Below are 18186 nucleotides of genomic sequence, written 5' to 3'. Positions count from 1 at the left end.
AAGGTGAAACTGAGCTTAAAAGACATAGCTTGTGCCTTCTGGCTTTACCCTGTTCTGCCTGCCCCCCTCTTTCCATCATTGCTGACCTGGGGACAGTTTAGACGATGGACTCTGGAGCCACTTGTCTGTAACTTACCAGCTATGTAACTTAGCTCAAGATACCTAACGTCTCTGTTCTCAGTTTCCTTACTTGAAAAACAGGAATAATAATCATAACAATAAGTACCTTTAAAACTGTTGTGAGTTGTTCTATGTAAAGCACTTTGAACAAAATCTAGCATATGGTAAGCCCTTTGTAATAATAGTAATAATACCGATATTATTATTATTCATTCTTACACATGGTTGCAAACTCTGGTGTCCCAGGCACTGAGGAGGTCAAAATAAATTAGCAGCTGTCCTCGCTCTCAGGAAGCACATGGCCAAGGAGGGGAGGCAGAGAAGTAAACACAGACAGGCAGTGACGCATTCCGAGTACCGTGGAAGCCTCTGTACAGAGCCCAAGGAGGACCATGGTGGGAGGCTTGGTTACCCTGCAGACCTCCCTAGCTCACTGTTTCACCCCCTGCCCCAGGTATAGCCGCTAGTCCAGGGTCAGCATTCTACTGGACTGAAAACAAAGTCAGGAGCTGAGCCTGAAGAGGAGCTTACCAGAGAGGGGAATTGGAACTAACTCAGGGTTTTCTAGGGGAGCAAAGGGGAAGAGGTGAGGAACAGCCATGAGCAAATGTGCCCTAGCGTGAAACAGCCTGGAACATTCTGACAACTTCAAGTTCAGTGTGACTGAGCCTCAGCGGGTGGGGGTGGGGGGAGGGCAATGTGAGTAACAAGATCGAAGTAAGAAAACCAGTTAATAAACTTAGTGTTAATACTGAGGAGAGCTAATGAGGACCCAGATTAAAGCAGGCCAGTGAGGAGAGCTGGGGAGGCTGGCTGGGGGACCGTGGAGGAGGTAACCCTGGTGGTAAGCTGGGGGTGCAGTCAGCCCAAGGGGGCCAGCCCTGATATCTCGGAGCTCAAGGGGAACACGCAAACAAGAACTAATGGGACCCTCGTCTATGGGTGAACAGTTTTTGCTCAGATAGAGCAGCACTTTCTGTTCAACTAGTAACTTTGCGAGACACTCAATTCTTTTATCAGGTATTTTTCTCTGAGGAAAAGAAGTCATGTCATTCCGTGTTTAGAAATAGGATGAATGTGCACAGTCAGACCTTCCCAGGTGGCTCAGTGGTAAAGAATCTGCCTGCCAATGCAAGAGAGGTGGATTTGATCCCTGGGTCAGGAAGGTCCCCTGAAGGAGAATATGGCCACCCACTCCAGTATTCTTGCCTGGAGAATCCCATGGATAGAGGAGTCTGGTGGGCTACAGTCCATAGGGTCGCAAAGAGTCTGACACCACTGAAGTGACTTAGCACCAACAGGGTTCACAGTCAGGGTTCCATGAATGCTCTCTGGCTCCAGGACTGCCTCTCACTTTCTGACCCAAGGCGCCCCCTACTGGAGGTGTGAAAAACACCCATGACTGCTGGTCAAACAGGGCAGCCCCGTGAAGTCAATCAGACGTCAGATGTAACCAAGATCTCAGAACCTGTGCTTTGGTAAACTCCCCCTCAGGAGTGAGAAATGGCTCAGGATTTCAAAAACAAACCTCTACATTCACAGCATTGCTATTGTTATGCTGCAGGAGGCAAAGAGGATGTGGCTGGGTGGCCTGTTTGGAGTCACCCACCCGAAACCACCCACCCCAAACCAACAGCATCGATGCCAAGAGACACCTAGGTAGCAGACAGCCCGCACGAAGAGCACGCCTCAGCCCCACCTCAAGGGAAACATCTTGTCCTCAGAGTAGCAAATATCTCTTGTCTCTGTTTTTTTTAAATGGTGAAATCCCTCCCTCAAAAAATGAGTGAAAACGTATCTCAGTGTGTCATCATCTGTCATCACAAATGAACAATAGGGGAGAGTACCGAGTACTAGCAAGTTTGTTTTGTCCACTTTCATTTGGCTATTAATTTTTAATTCATAAAGCAGTTCACCATTATAACAATTTTAAATAATCCATTAAATTGTTCTGGGCACTGCTAGCATTAGAATATTTTTAAAGTAAATTTATTACCGACAGTCATTAAATTGTGTTGGTAGTCTTTTGATCATATGCCATCCATTCAATACACTTTTCTGAGATGCCTTTCAACAAGTGCATATTGTCAAGGTTGCCTGTCTTTCTGATCCTATATGTTAAAATATATTAACATTTGTTTTAATACAGTAATGAGACAGACAGCTGGGTTTACCTTACTTTATGCAGTATGTTTACTCCTAAAAAGTTGCACCTAAGTGGCATTTTTGTAAGTTTTCTCAAACTTTAGTAATCTTGCTGGGAGAATTCCATGGACAGAGGAGCCTGGTGGGCTACAGTCCATGGGGTCACAAAGAGTCAGACACAACTGAGCAGCTAACAACACTTTCACTTTTTTTATGTTCTTTTAGAAAATAAAAAGATCAATACTAAACTTTTTTTAATACATAAATTGAGATTCCCTATGTCCAGTGTTCTTAAACTGAAGTATACCTAAGAATCATTTTAAAAATTATGTTAACAGTGAATGTATGTATGTGTATTTAGCCTTCATTCAATACATTTTACTGAGTACCTACTGTGTGTCAGGCACTGCTCTAAGAAGCTGGGAATTCAGCAAACAAGCTAATGTCCCTTCCCTTGTGGAGATGATATTCCAGTGGGACAGTCGTATTAGCCAAGTAAATAATTGTGTAATGTAATTTCAGCAGCAAAAAAAAAAAAAAAATACTATGAAGACAAATAATGCAGGAAAAAGAGAACAGTGGTGGAGAGGGTATCTTAGGCATTGTGTTCATTTTCCACTGCTGCCTAACAAATTACCATGACCTCCGTGGCCTGAAGCAACACAAATATATCATCTCATATTTTCCATGGTCAGGAATCAAGGCAGGGTTAGCTGGGTTCTCTGCCTAGGTCTCAAGGCTATAGGCAAAGGGTCAGCCAGGGCTGGGTTACATCTGAGGCTTGGGGTCCTCTTCCGGGGTCCTCTTCCAAGGTCCTGTGTTTGTTGGCAGAATTTAATTCCTTGCAGCTGTAGAAATCATGAAGGCAAAAGGAGAAGGCCTGTGACTACTGTCTGGTTAGTTCAGATCCACCCAGGATAATCTCCACTTGATTAACTCAAAGTCAGATGATTAGTAACCTAATCATCACAGTTATATCCTATTAAAGTACAAGTTCCCAGTGCACAGGGACATTTTCCCAGGGAGAAGATCTTGGAGGCCATCTTAGAATTTTGCTTATTACAGAGTGGTCAGGGGAGAAATTTTCATGGCGGTTACATTTGAGCAAAGACATGGGAAAAAAATCAGAGACTGAGCTGTGTAAAGGTCTGGGACAAAATCATATTGGCATGTGCAAAGGCCCTGTGGCAGGAATTGGTGTATTCAAGGATTGCAAAACGGCCAGTGGAGTTGGAGGTTAGTGAATGAGAGGAAACACGGTGTGAGGTCAAACAGGGAAGCAGGCCACAGGTCATGGAGAGCCTTGCAGGGGAGGAATCTGCAGGTTTCTGGGTTGGAAGTGATTTATGATCTGATTTGTATTTTAAAAGCCCTCTCTGAATTCTTTATGAAGAAGGAATTGTAGCGAATTATAGAATAGAAAAAGAAAGACTATTTTTAAAACTTTGGCTACAGTCCAGACTGAAGTCCAGGCACAAGAAAGGTGGTTTGAACTAGGGTGGCAGCTGTTGGTTAGAGAAAAGGAATTCAAGGTGGGTTTTGGAGGTAGAATCAATTAGATGTACTGAAAATGTAATGATTTAAAAGCATATACTCTGGATCCAAACTTTCTGGGTTCAAATTCTTGCCCTGCCACACACCAGCCATGGGAACTTGGACAAATTACTTAACTTCTCTGCGCATTAGTGTCTTTCTCAGAAAAATGGGATTTATAATAACACCTTCCTTGTGGGGGTTTGTGAGTATGTGGTGAAATAGTTCTGATAATAATTGATGTATGAATGTCATTTACATGTATATAAATGGTGGCTGTTACTATATTTATTGATGATAGATGTAGAATTTGAGAGAAAAAGAGATCACTGGTGTTTTCAAGGCTCTTATTCTGAGTAACTGGAAGAATAGTGTAATGGAAAAGACTGAAGGCAGCACCATGTCAGCTTGTCTAAAATTTTAGTGATTAGAATACAGTTACACAATGCATGCATTTGCTACTGACTAGCAGTGAGAAATGGCAACCCACTCCAGTGTTCTTGCCTGGAGAATCCCAGGGACGGGGGAGCCTGGTGGGCTTCCGTCTATGGGGTCACACAGAGTCGGACACAACTGAAGTGACTTAGCAGCAGCAGCAGCAATGAGAAGTTGGATAATAATTAATGTGACCCCACGAACCTCAGCTTCCTCATCTGAAAAAATAAATAGGGTTAGTAATAGTCACTGAGTTAGACAAGGCTGTGATCCATGTGATCAGTTTGGTTAGTTTTCTGTGATTGTGGTTTTCATTCTGTCTGCCCTCTGATGGATAAGGATAAGAGACTTGTGGAAGCTTCCTGATGGGAGGGACTGGCTGTGGGGAAACCTGGGTCTTGCTCCGTGGGCAAGGTCATGCCTGGTAAATTTTTAATCCAATTTTCTGCTGATGGGTGGGGCTGTGTTCCCTCCCTGTAGTCTGGCCTGAGGCCAAACTATGGTAGGGCAACCTCCTTCGAAAGGACTTACGCCAACATTCAGGGGCTCCCAGGTCTGTTGTAGTCAGAGCCCTGACCCCACAGCAGGCCACTGTCAACCCACACCTCCGCCAGACTCCAGAGTACTCACAGGCAAGTCTGGCTCAATTTCTTGAGCGGTCACTGCTCCTTTCTCCTGGGTCCTGATGTGAACAAGTTTCATTGTGCCCTCCCAGAGTCTGTTTCCCAGTCCTCTGGAAGTTCTGTAATCAAATCCCACTGGCTTTCAAAGTCAAATTCCCTGGGGGTTTTCAGTTCCTTTGCCAGATCCCCAGGTTGGGGAATCTGTTGTGGGCTCTAGAACTTTTGCAACAGCGCAAGAACTTCTTTGGTATAATTGTTCTCCAGTTTGTGGGTTGTCCGCTTGGCGGCTCTTAGGTGGGGCTAATGCCGACCTCCTCCAAGAGGACTTAGGCCACATGCTGCGCCTCCAAGGTCTGCTGCAGCCAGAGCCCCTGTCTCCGCGGCTGGCTATTGCTGACCCGTGCCTCTGCAGGAGACACTCAAACACTCAAAGGCAGGTCTGTCAGTCTCTTGTGGAGGTCACTGATCCTTTCCCTGGGCCCTAGTGCACACAAGGTTTTGTTTGCACCCTCCAAGCATCTCTAGCAGGTACAAGGTTTGAGTCTAAACACAATCGCACCCCTCCTGCTGTCTTTGGTGCTTCTCCTTTGCGCTTGGATGAGGGGCATCAAAAACAAGACTGGAAGTTGACTGTGGATCAGATCATGGACTCCTTGTTGCAAAATTCAGCCTTAAGATGAAGAAAGTAGGGAAAATCACTAGGCCATTCAGGTATAACCTAAATCAAATCCCTTATGTTTATCCAGTGGAAGTGACAAATAGCTCCGATACTTTGGCCACCTGACTAGAAGAGCTGACTCATTAGAAAAGTACCTGATGCTGCGAAAGATTGAAGGCAGGAGGAAAAGGGGACGACAGAGGATGAGGTGGTTGGATGGCATCACCGACTCAATTGCTGTAAGTTTGAGCAAGCTCTGGGAGATGGTGAAGGACAGGGAAGCCTGGCGTGCTGCAGTCTGTGGGGTCACAAATAGTCAGACATGATTGAGTGACTGAACAACAACAAAAGTAATATTCATCTTGCAGAATAGGATGAGGTAGACCCCAGCACACCGTAAGGCAGAAGGAAATGTAAGGATCTCTTGCTTCTAGAAAGCAGTGGACTATAGGGCAGTTTTTGTGTTTTTTACAACTGTAAAAGCTGTGTCCTTTATACTCAGCCAGGGATTTTTGCAGCACTTTTGGCTCTCACTTAAAAAGCCTGAGATTACTGCAGGGACTGTCACTGAAAAGCTACTAGCTGGAAAGGAATTCCAGTTGAACTATTTCAAATCCTGAAAGATGATGCTGTGAAAGTGCTGCACTCAATATGCCAGCAAATTTGGAAAACTCAGCAGTGGCCACAGGACTGGAAAAGGTCAGCTTTCATTCTAATCCCAAAGAAAGGCAATGCCAAAGAATGCACAAATACCACACGATTGCACTCATCTCACATGCTAATTGGAGAAGGAAATGGCAACCCACTCCAGTGTTCTTGCCTGGAGAATCCCAGGGACGGGGGAGCCTGGTGGGCTGCCATCTATGGGGTCACACAGAGTCGGACACGACTGAAGCGACTTAGCAGCAGCAGCAGCACACACTAGTAAACTCATGCTCAAAATTCTCCAAGCCAGTCTTCAACAATACGTGAATCATGAACTTCCCAGATGTTCAAGCTGGTTTTAAAAAAGACAGAGAAACCGGAGATCAAATTGCCAACATCTGCTGGATCATGGGAAAAGCAAGAGAGTTCCAGAAAAACATCTATTTCTGCTTCATTGACTATGACAAAGCCTTTGACTGTGTGGATCACAATAAACTGTGGAAAATTCTGAAAGAGATGGGAATACCAGACCACCTGACCTGCCTCTTGAGAAACCTATATGCAGCTCAGGAAGCAACAGTTAGAACTGGCCATGGAACAACAGACTGGTTCCAAATAGGGAAAGGAGTATGTCAAGGTTGTATATTGTCACCCTGCTTATTTAACTTATATGCAGAGTACATCATGAGGAACGCTGGCCTGGAAGAAGATTGCCGGAATCAAGATTGCCGGGAGAAATATCAATAACCTCAGATATGCAGATGACACCACCCTTCTGGCAGAAAGTGAAGAGGAACTAAAAAGCCTCTTGATGAAAATGAAAGAGGAGAGTGAAAAAGTTGACTTAAAGCTCAACATTCAGAAAACAAAGATCATGGCATCTGGTCCCATGACTTCATGGGAAATAGATGGGGAAACAGTGGAAACAGTGTCAGACTTTATTTTTTTGGGCTCCAAAATCACTGCGGATGCTGATTGCAGCCATGAAATGAAAAGACGCTTACTCTTTGGAAGGAAAGTTATGACCAACCTACATAGCATATTAAAAAGCAGAGATATTACTTTGCCAACCAAGGTCCGTCTAGTCAAGGCTATGGTTTTTCCAGTGGTCATGCATGATTGTGAGAGTTGGAGTGTGAAGAAAGCTGATTGCCGGAGAATTGACGCTTTTGATCTGTAGTGTTGTAGAAGACTCTTGAGAGTCCCTTGGACTGCAAGGAGGTCTAACCAGTCCATCCTAAAGGAGATCATCCCTGGGTGTTCACTGGAAGGACTGATGCTAAAACTGAAACTCCAATACTTTGGCCACCTCATGCAAAGAGTTGACTCATTGGAAAAGGCCCTGATGCTGGGAGGGATTGGGGGCAGGAGGAGAAGGGGACAACAGAGGATGAGATGGCTGGATGGCATCACTGACTAGATGGACATGAGTTTGAGTGAACTCCGGGAGTTGGTGATGTACAGTGAGGCCTGGCGTGCTGCGATTCATGGGGTCGCAGAGAGTTGGACACAAGTGACCAACTGAACTGAACTGAGAAAGAGCTTTTGGCTTCCACTATCATTAGGGCTAGCTGCAAATCTAGCTACAACCTTTCTGAAAGCAGATATAGTAGACTCTCTCCCCAGGGTGTTATTAAGAAGCCCTCATCTCCTGATCTGATCACTCTGGGACCCTGCAGGCAGTGTTGGGTCCCTTACAAATGTGTACAACCTTATACACTCTAGAAAACAGGAAATAACAGCTAGATCTGAAGAATCAAGAATGCACTTACCATCTCTCTGCTGACCTGTTCTGGCCATTGCTAATTCTTGAGATAAAATGTTCATTTCTCCTTACTAGTCCTGGGATAAAGTGGTCCTCACAGAACAGGAAAGAACCCTGGATTCACTGAGTGGGTTTCTCCCAGTGCTCCTTAAAGATCTCAGCATTCTGAAACCAGCTGGGGTCTCAAAGACTGGGACACGACTGAGCACCTCCCCTGCCCTCTTAGACCAAGTCCAGATTTCTCACTGTGTGTCCTTAGGGCTCCCTGTAATATGTCTTCATGGTCACAGGTCATCATTACTGCTTAGATTAAGGTCTGTGTCACCACCTAAACTATAAACTTTGTGGGGACAAAGACAATCTCAGCTTTGTTCACCACAAACATCACCAGCCTGTCAGCTGATGCAGCTCTGCATCCACTATTGAGCACCAGCTGTTTGCCAGGGCCTGTGCACTGGGAATGTGGTAGTTTGCAAGATAGACTCCTTCTCTTTAAAGGGTCTATAGGCAATGTAGTTGTTAACACTCCTGCCAGTGGTCAGCTGGGATGGAATACTAGTAGAAAGGCATATATGTTATCTCTGATGTTTGAGAGGTTTGGAGGAAGTAGAAGGAGTATTACATAGCACTGATCAAATGCTTTCTAACAACACTGAAAATAAGCACTATTGTGTTCCTATTTTACCAGTAAGAAAACTGATGTACCAGGAGGTTAGCTAATATCCTGGTGAAAATGTGGAAATGTGGTAAGACCATGATATGAATCTAGGCCAGGGACAGAGCTACAGAGCAGATGCATGGGAATGCGGGTACACAGGTCCCCATGCTCAGGGGGACCGAGTGCTGGGCTTAATGCTCTACAGTCCCCACTGTGGGATTCCTAGCAATTTTGTCTCTGAACTTGAGTGCGTACGTGAAGTCTGACAGGACAATAGAGCAGGTACGTGAGGAGAAGCGCATGATCTATCTGCCAGTCCTATTTACATGTAGCATTTGGGATGCCCTGTGGCATAGAATTTCAGAGGCGCCATGCTGTGTGAGGGTCAGGGAGACGCCAAGTGAGTACAGGGTCAACGTGTTATGTCTACGGCTGAGTAAACGAGGGTGCTGACAGCCCTAAGGACCTGCATCATTTTCATTTGAACCAGAACTTACTTCTACAGGAAGGGAAGAACGGCATTCTGAGAAACAAACAATCAGTGAACCCTATCATATCCTTTCTTTCTCTTGCTGCTTCCCATACACTGAGAATGATGCCTTAGAAGGAGAGAGAGAGAAGTCAGTCCACACTTGCTTTTCTTCTGTCTTCCGCACTCAGCAGTGAGCCAGATGCAGGGTGTTGCTAGAACGCACACAGATCAAGCAAATGAAATTTGTGTCATGTTTCTACTATTCTAGCAACAATGAACTACATGTGTGAACTCTGAAATAGGAATGTGTCATTTTGATGATTCCTCGTGAGTTAGATGCTATTATTTTTACATTTAAAATTCCATGACATAAAGTTAAATGGTAAAAGGTATGCTAATAATTTAAGATTTTAATTTCTCTTTACCTTTAATAGCATTGTTTCCTGCTTTTTAAGCACGGGACCCTGCATTTTCATTTGGCACTGGCCCCCCAAATATAGGTGGTCTTGGAAGGGAAGTACTTTAGCTGGCACTATTCAGTGCTACACATTCCTAAGACAAGTTCCATTCTCATAACTATAGTGCGTAACTTGATAAGAAGGGTTGTGCAACCACCATTATCACATGTACGCTCCCAGGGAAGTGCAAGACTGTCGTTGTGACCTACATAGAGCCAGTCTGGGAGGAGCCAGGGAGCAGAGCTGGTGTTTGGTTGATCAGCAGACACCAGCTGCTCTCACCTTGAAGCCTTTCATGGAGACTGCATCCTATCCAGAGTTTTGTGGAGGAAAAGTGACTGCCTGTCACATCCAAAGAATGGAGTTGAGAGTGCTGCCCAGAAGGTTAGAGAAGGCTGACAAGACACCAGATCCTGAGCACCACTGAGTCAAAATCTGCCATCTAGAAACCCCAGTGATTCTGTAATGATTCCCCAGCCAAACCCACCAGTTGAAGAGTTCATGTGAACTTTGGGGTTTTGTTGCAAAACCTATAATCAGGCCAGGTTTCAGGTTCCATAACAAAATGCTTCCCAGCCTGGTGACCACAAGCCAGACTGACATTTGTGACTGCTTTTCCATGAAAAAAGAAGGTGTTGCTTAATTGCATTAGGAGAATTATACTGCAGTCCATGGGGGAACATTGACAGGCTTTGACAAGCATGAGGAAAACGTACTCTTTTCTGCACCATGTCCATTTTCTTTGGGGTCATGGCCATTACTGTGGAGACGATATGCAAAGAAGAACTAGAATTTATTCCCCTAATGAAAACCAAGTTGACTGTTCTTTCTTAGTAATAAGCACAGCCACCACCCAGTATATTGATACCAAATCATCCTACTTCCTTCCAGTCATGAGGATTGTAATTCCATTCTGCACAAGGCTATTGTAACTTATGAGTTTCCCAGAGGGAGGGGCATGCTAAGCATGGGGAGAAAAATCTAGGGTTATAGGGAGGGAGCAGACAGACAGATAACACTGATGATTCAGTGTTGTTTGTTAACCAGGAAAGTATAGAAAGCATGTGAAATAAAATCCTTCAAAGACAGTTTTTCAGAGTACATATGACTCTAGGGAAAGTGTTTTAGGAAGGAAGTCGAAAATTATGGATGTTTCAAACAGGAAAATTGTATAAATGGACATTTCCTAAAAGGGAAGTGTGTAACTATGCTCCCTGAAAGCTCAAAATCGTATTTCTGTAGCAGGGATAATATTTTGCAAATATTACGCTCTTCTAACTTTTGGGTTTTCTCTTAAATCACCTTTCCCTGCCGTCTTCCACCTCCAAGGCTGAGGCTTGGGGCTTCTGGCCCCAGGGATACTGCCTAGAACAAAGAGACCATTGATCAGTTTGAATCTCAAAGCTGACTTTCTTGACCTCTTAAGCAAGAAAATCATCCTCAAAGCCAGGCATTGTTGAGAAGGAAAGAGATTTTCTAAATTCCTTTAGCTGCCATTAGTATATCAAGAGTCAGGCCTGGTGGAATAGGCCCTAAAGAGATTTACTCCACTCCATCGTGATGAGCAGTGGGGGAGTGGGAAGCTGGCTGCTCTGAGCCAGAGAGGTCGGAAAAAGAAGGCAAAGGAGGCAGACAGACATGGGAACCAGCGGTGTCCTGGACTCTTCTCTCCAGTCCTAAGTCTTGGACCTGGGGGGCCTTGGTAGAAAGACCGAGGGAAAGGCTGAGAACATCTGGAGGACTGTCACTCACTTCTTGTCATGTTTCTTGGGGGATTCTTCGGGGTGGCTGTGAGCCTCAAGAAGTCCCCTGTATGGTCACCTCCAGCAGGATACAAGACCATGAGACACGATGGAAGCAGAAGGGAACCAGGCCTGTGAGCCTCAGGTGATGCTTCAGGTTCCTCGTGCCCTCGGTTGTCACGTGGAGGATCCAGGGTATAGTGACGAGAAGGTGGGAGGGATGAAAGCAAGGATCAGCATGAAAAGGCCATAACAGGCCCTGAGAGCAGGAAGAATGGCCGGAAGTGGGTACTGTTCCATCACCCCAAAAGGCCAGGTAGACACTGATCCCAGTATAGGGAGCAGGCCAACCCTGCCACTTTACAACAAAGACCAGCAAGAGTCTAGAGGATCCCACCTGGTCCCCTCTCTCCCCTCCCACCAAATTACATAGAAACCTCTTTAGCCACCCCTTAAACCACCTTGAGATGGAGAAAGAGTGGGAGAGAAGACAAGAAGTCCTCTTATATACAGTCCTTTTACATACAGACTCTGTATGTAAAGGGAAAATTTAAACCAACCCTAGAAAGGAGTTGAATTTCTAATAAATAAAATATTTAAATGAAAATGAGGAAATTTAAATTGGAAGAGACTCATTGTTAATTGGCAAGTGGTGGGGAGGGGTGGTTGTCAGAGGAAGATCAGACCAGCTTTGGGAAGTAGAGAGACCATTTGATATCGCGCATCTGAGTGGAGTGTGAGTGAGTTTGTAACGCGGCTACATCTTTATTCCTCCCTCCTCCTTACCATTCTATTGAGCATACACATGTCATCTTCCTTCAAGTCAAAGCAAATTTGGTGTTTGGAAGTGTCCTCTGGGAAGCCTAGGGGCACGAGAAACTTTCTTTAATGTCCCAAAAAGGCAATAGCAATTTGAAGTTTGCAAGATATCCTCCTGAGAAGTCCTCAGTGCTCTCATCACTTGAATTAAAATCAAAGCTGCTGCGAAGACTCGCCGAGCCCCACTGAGCTCCGTGTAAAAGTGGAGGTCAGCATTCTTTAGGGTCGGGGGAGGAGAACTTGTTGGGAGGAAGTGGGAGACGTGGAATGAAAAATCATTAAGAGTTTATCTCCCTGTAAAAGTCTCAGTTGAACCTACAATGTGTTGAAGCCAACTAGACAGACTCTGGTCTGCATATGAGAGAGACTAAATTTTATGATGAGAGGTAGCTAGTAAGAGTTAGTGAGCAGAGCTCCATTTTCCATCAGCATCTCTGCTCCCTCCACCCCTGGAGCTGTGCAGGACAGTGCTTGTGTGGCTGTGTGCACGTAGATATGTGGCCCAGGCAGAGCCCAGAACTCTTTTAAGGATGCTTAAAAGCTGAAGTTCAAGAGGAAAGCTGAACCTGAATCAGGAAAATGGTTGCACATGTTAAGTCATCTCTAAGGTGTTTGACTGTAATTGAATGCTCACTTTATGGTCATAGGCTGTTTTATGAAGGTACCCATCCTCGGAAGCTGCCCTCCCCTGCCTCTGCCAGCCCTCCTTGATGTTCAGCAGTTTCTGAAAATCATGCTGGATACATGGAACAGCCTGACTTCTTACAAAACATACAGAATCTCAGAAAGATTCAACTAAAGGTTATAGGTAGACTTGAGCATTGAAGATTAAAGTATGACCTGGTCTATTTTATTGCTGAATATCAGATGTTCAGCAGCACAGAAACATTTAGAATAGCAGTTCTGCTGCCTTTTACTTGTGTGCCACCAAACTCGGATCAGAGTGTAAAATTGATTTGTGTTAAAACAGGGATGTGTACTCTTCCAGTGATGTCTGTCAGACAGATGAGCAGAACCCCGTGCAGGAGTGTGGAAGGGATCACCCGCCTGTGAAAGTGTACAAGGTAAGGCATGACAAGGAGCCGGTGTTCAGGGGAGACTGGTGTTGGCTGAAATGGGGGACATCTTTCCTCAGGAGTGTACAGCAGTGGGTGACCGAGGTGGTCAGCAGTTCTACTCAGGGACAACTCAGTGCTGAAGATCAGGCAAGTCAACGGTGAAATAGCAGTAACTGTGACCACCCCGTCACTCGAGTGCTACTAAATCTCAGATTCAAAGAGCACAGACTGCAAGCCAGGAGCCGGGAGGGAAACCGTTGGTTCAGTGAAATATATTCCTGAGGAAAGAAGTCATGGGTTCCACGTACATTGTTGTCTTAAGCTGGTGTACATTCACGTGATGGTTAATTTATGTGTCGCCTGTGACAGAGGTGCCCAGGTTTACACTGCTCCTGGCTGTGTCTGTGAGAGTGTTGCTGGACGGGCTTAGAATTGAAGTTGGTGGACTCTGTAAAGTAGGTTGTCCTCCCCAAAGTGGGTAGTCATCGTGCAATCATTGAGGATTTGAGTAGGACACACAGTGGAGGAAGGAGAAATTGGCCCTTCTGTTTCTCCTGTCTGCCTCCATCAGCTGGGACGTGATCTTCTCCTGCCCTTGGGATTTACAGCATCCATGACCCAGATTGAGAAATACCACCCGCTTTCCTGGGTCTTCAGCTTGCAGGTGACAGATCATGGGACTTGTCGGCCTCCATAAACATGTTAGCCAATTCCTCATGATACATCTCCTTGCACATTTATATATAGATAGACACTAGGATATCCATATCTAGCTATAGACTTACAGATATGTGTCTTATTGGTTCTGTTTCTCTAGAGAATTCTAATATAGTTAATTCACAAACTCCCATCTTTGTGCTATAAAGGGTATCAGAAATCATTCAATGCAACGCATTCATGTTTCCATATACATTAACTGTATGTCCTGTGGACTGTGCTAAAATACAGCATAAACCTGCTTTCAGTGTGCTCTCATATAAGATGATAATGCGTATTTTATGTCATGGTATCATAGGTTCTTCAGTTGGAAGGGAATAAAAAATTCACCACATCCAACTCTCCGCATTTTATAACAAGATTCCAACCAAAACATTCCCATCAAGTGGTCCTTCAGCACTTCAACTTCAAACACTTCCAGTGACCAGGAACTCACTACTTCCAAACACAGCCCAGCCTTGGAATTACAGTTATAAATTACTAAATCACTCTTTGGAATTTTTATGCTTTGTTAAGAAAGCATCAGGACATTAGCTAATTTTGTTTTTGCTATTCTCTGCAAAATATTACATGCATATGTACAAATGTACACAGTAAAACATAGAATCAGCTACTATAGTACTTTTCAATAGGATTAATTAGGGAAATGGATTCCACTTGTGTGTGTTTGCATACACATAAGCACACACATGCACACATATTGTTACTCTGATTCTTAAATTGTCATCAGGAATGGTTTATTTATACAAGCATTGGCTGCTCTTCTCTTTGGAAATTATTAACAGACCCAAAAGAGTTTTTTTTTTTTTTTAAAGCTCACCAGTTTACCTTGGAGCAGAAAAAATTCTCTAAGTGTAATGTATCATTTTGCCAAAATAAGTAAGTGTTGAGGAGGTGAGCACCAATCAGTTGCTTAAGTGAGTTAATAATGGGAACGTCAATATGGGCACCGTCCATTCTTTGTCTGGATATCAGTGAACAGAGCCAGTTCATGGTCTCTTACCCCAGCACGTACCCAGATCATCAGTGCACATGCAGCCATGTGCAGACCTGCTCTCCATGAGGTATGCTGTGGACCAAATGATAGGTCTCTAGTGTATTTAAAAGATTCAGTACCTTCCTCCCTATTGTATTTCACTCCTACAAGCACCTTGACTGGAAGACAGGCCATTGGTTTTATATCACGTTTTAGGGGACACTGATATATCTGACGGACAAGTATGCTATACGCTGTAAGCCTCCAGATTTCAGAAAGGTTGAGTCGTGGGAACATCCGTTGCAGTTAAGGAAATAAAGTTTACTTTCCTGAGCAGCAGAGAAATAAAATGCAAGGAATTTCTTCAGCTGAACTACCACAAAGAGGAATGAGTTTAGGTTTGTCTGGTGTTTCTATCACTTGCCCCATTCCCTCTGGCTCTTCTTCCAAGCCCCCCTGTTCTCATGAATGTTATGCTTTCACTTCTGTTAGCATCTTCTTCTAGGTACGTTTACTTTTACCACCTTTATGTTTGGCAACGGTGCTGAGTTTTTTCCAGCCAACCAAAATAGGGCCGGCTCTCATCTGAAGGTGTATCATTTGGGTTTCTTTAAGCTCCTAGGCTGATACATCCCAAAAACCAGTTGTATCAGGAGAGATACAGCCCATGAATTATGGACATAAATAGTATTGGGGAAGATTGACCTTCACACAGACAGATAAATAAGTGATAACAGTGAGACAAATAAGAACATGTAGATAAATAAGTGATAATCTCAAGAAAACTTTTCTTCTCCCTACATCTGCAACCTGAAAACTTGGGCGTTCTCTATTCATAGGTCTCCAGGACTCTAGAACAGACCCCTCAATTTTACTCCAGCAGACGGTCCAGCGAAACTGAGACAACGCCCAAGCTTCTTTGCAAACAGTGGCGGAGTATTGGTGCGCAGTGATGGACGCACTTTTTCTCATTACGAAAAAGCCACAGGTGGAGGCGAGGGATGGGGTAGAGGGTTTCCCTCTTTCCTTGGAATAAACTTTGCAAAATATTTGCAAACCCAGAGAGGAAATTAAGAGTGGATCAGGTGCCCTCCAGGTCACTACATTTTGCCAGTTTCACTGGCAGTCCCTTGCCCAGCTTTGTTCAGCTAATTAATCCCCCCAGACATTCACATTCACCACATGCAAATTACAGCAGAAAGGAGCTTTTTTTCCCTATTCTATTTTTCTTTAACATACACTTGAATTATACTCCTCTGACATCAGCTTCCAGCCCCACTGAGGGGTTTCCAACAGCCTAATAACAAACAGATTAGAGGCCAGAAGAGCATGTATTCCTCAAGTCCCTCTCTGCGTCCAGCTGTGAGGCTGCGTGGCCGTTACAGGCAGAGGCGAGCCTGGGCTGCAGCTCCAACTCTGATGTTAAAATGGAAACTCGGTGTGAAGGCCTCGGGGGGATTAGAGAACACTAACTTTGCTGCCCATCAGAAAAGGATAATGTTCCCCGTTCTGTTCCTGCTGGTATCAGTTCCAAGTTGGAAAGCCGCCTCCTCTCCTAATTCAAGCTGGGGCCAGAGTGGAGCAAGCCCTCTCAGATATTGTAAGCCAGTGTGAGCTCAAAAAAGAATTCACCGCTCAAGGCCAAATAGCTTCAAAGCTAATAATCCTCCAGAGTCGGTGTGAGAGTGCTACAACTGTCAATGTCAACTTACACAAGGCATGGTGAGAGCGAAACTTCAATAATGACATCATGGAGGAGAGGGCAGAGGGCAGCCGCTGCACAGGGAAGTGCCAGGGCCCTTCAGATCTTTGAAACCTGCAAGGATTTATCCGGACTAACGTGTCTCCATGTAGTCATTGCGGTCTTAGGCTACTCTGATTAAGGATTTAACGTATTCAAAGGGTTTCGGCAGCAGCAAGATGACACATCTTCGGGAGCTCTATTGGATTCCATTATCTTCTCCTCTCTTCTCCTGCAGACGCGCTCCCTCCCACCCTGTCCCATCTCCTCCCAGGCCCCTATACAGACCTCAAACAAGAGGCTGATCCAATTTGGGGTCTGTACTGGCCCCCATCTCGCCACCTCCTTTGTTTCGTGCCTGGGTTTGATTGTCAAACAGGCCTGGCCACACTTATGTACTTGAGTGTCAGGATGCAAACCCCAGCAGACTTGAGCAAATTCCTCCAGGATTCCCTGGAGTCTCACATAACTTCCTTAGCCAGCCCTGTGGTGGAAAGAACACAGGTTCTTGTTAGAATACACCCAGAGATATATATGGTCATGGTCACAGTTCACAAGAATAAACTTCGCAGCATCCCAGGGGAGGGAGGAGGAGGGAAGTGAAGCTCAGGGCAGGAGTAGAAGGTCAGGGAGGAGACTCCCCCCACCCCCAGCCCCGAGGCCCATGAGGAAAGGCAGTCCAACCCTGCCACTGGTTGCTGGCCATGAATGGAGCGCCTGTCTGCCAGGCGCAACGGCAACTACAGGAAAGAGGGAGGTTAAGAAGGCTCACCGGGGAGGGGAGATGCCCTGAAGATGTTGGCAGCACAGGGAATTTGACTTTGCAGCTGCAGCCACGTCTACTGCCCCCTTTGGAGGACTGTGTGATCTGATTTTCTAGGCCATGATGGTCCCAGTGTCAGAGGCCCTGGACTGCAGGGATAAGAGCTCAAAGTCTGAATCAGACAGATATGAATGCCAGTTCTGGTCTGACTTGCTATGTGACCTTGGCAAGAGCCTTCACCTCTATGAACCAGGGTCCTGATCTGAAACATGAGGATAATACCTCAGAGAATCAGGGTTATGTGAAGATTACATAAAATAATGCAGAGCATGTGGCCCTAGTAAATATTCAGTAAATGTTAGCCGTTATCATCATCGTCATCATCATCATCCAAATGGCAGTTTTCCCTACATCTAAAGGAATTTTCCTGGAGAAGGAAATGGCAACCCACTTCAGTATTTTTGCTTGGAAAATCCCATGGACATAGAAGCCTGGTGGGCTACAGTTCATACAGTCACAAAGAGTCAGACATGACTTAGCGACTAAGCACAAAGGAATTTAAAATATAAGAACTTGAGAGAAGCATAAAAACACTTCAGAGGGAAGAAATAAAAAATGTCTACAGATTAAACTATACACAGCTTTCCATAATGGTTAATGTCGATATATATCCAGATTGAAAATTCCAAATGTGGTCTACAGGAATGTCTCTGGAATGTTGATGGAGTCCTACTCAAGAACAGCCATGAACAGCTTGGGATGTATTCTCAGATTAATCAATATCACAACCTTATTAAAGCACAATTTACACATAACAGAATACATACATTTTTGGTACACAGTTTTGATGAGTTTGGG

The 18186-nt window shown here is 44.8% G+C and overlaps 1 long non-coding RNA gene across 3 annotated transcripts in view; it reads left to right on the top strand.

Moving 5' to 3' along the window:
- LOC148777305 (uncharacterized) overlaps positions 1 to 18186 on the top strand; it is an 86184-nt gene that overhangs the window by 53339 nt on the left and 14659 nt on the right. For all 3 annotated transcript variants that reach the window (XR_016037761.1, XR_016037759.1, XR_016037758.1), the window contains one exon: positions 13044 to 13137. This is a non-coding gene — a long non-coding RNA (uncharacterized LOC148777305). The remainder of the gene's footprint in view (positions 1 to 13043; positions 13138 to 18186) is intronic.

The sequence above is a fragment of the Moschus berezovskii genome, chromosome 7 (genome assembly GCF_049115385.1).
Source record: "Moschus berezovskii isolate FMDL1 chromosome 7, NW_MosBer_1.0, whole genome shotgun sequence".
Classification (NCBI taxonomy): Eukaryota; Metazoa; Chordata; class Mammalia; order Artiodactyla; family Moschidae; genus Moschus; species Moschus berezovskii.
The sequence above is the reverse complement of the archived record's forward strand: the minus strand, read 5'-3'. Positions and strand labels throughout refer to the sequence as shown.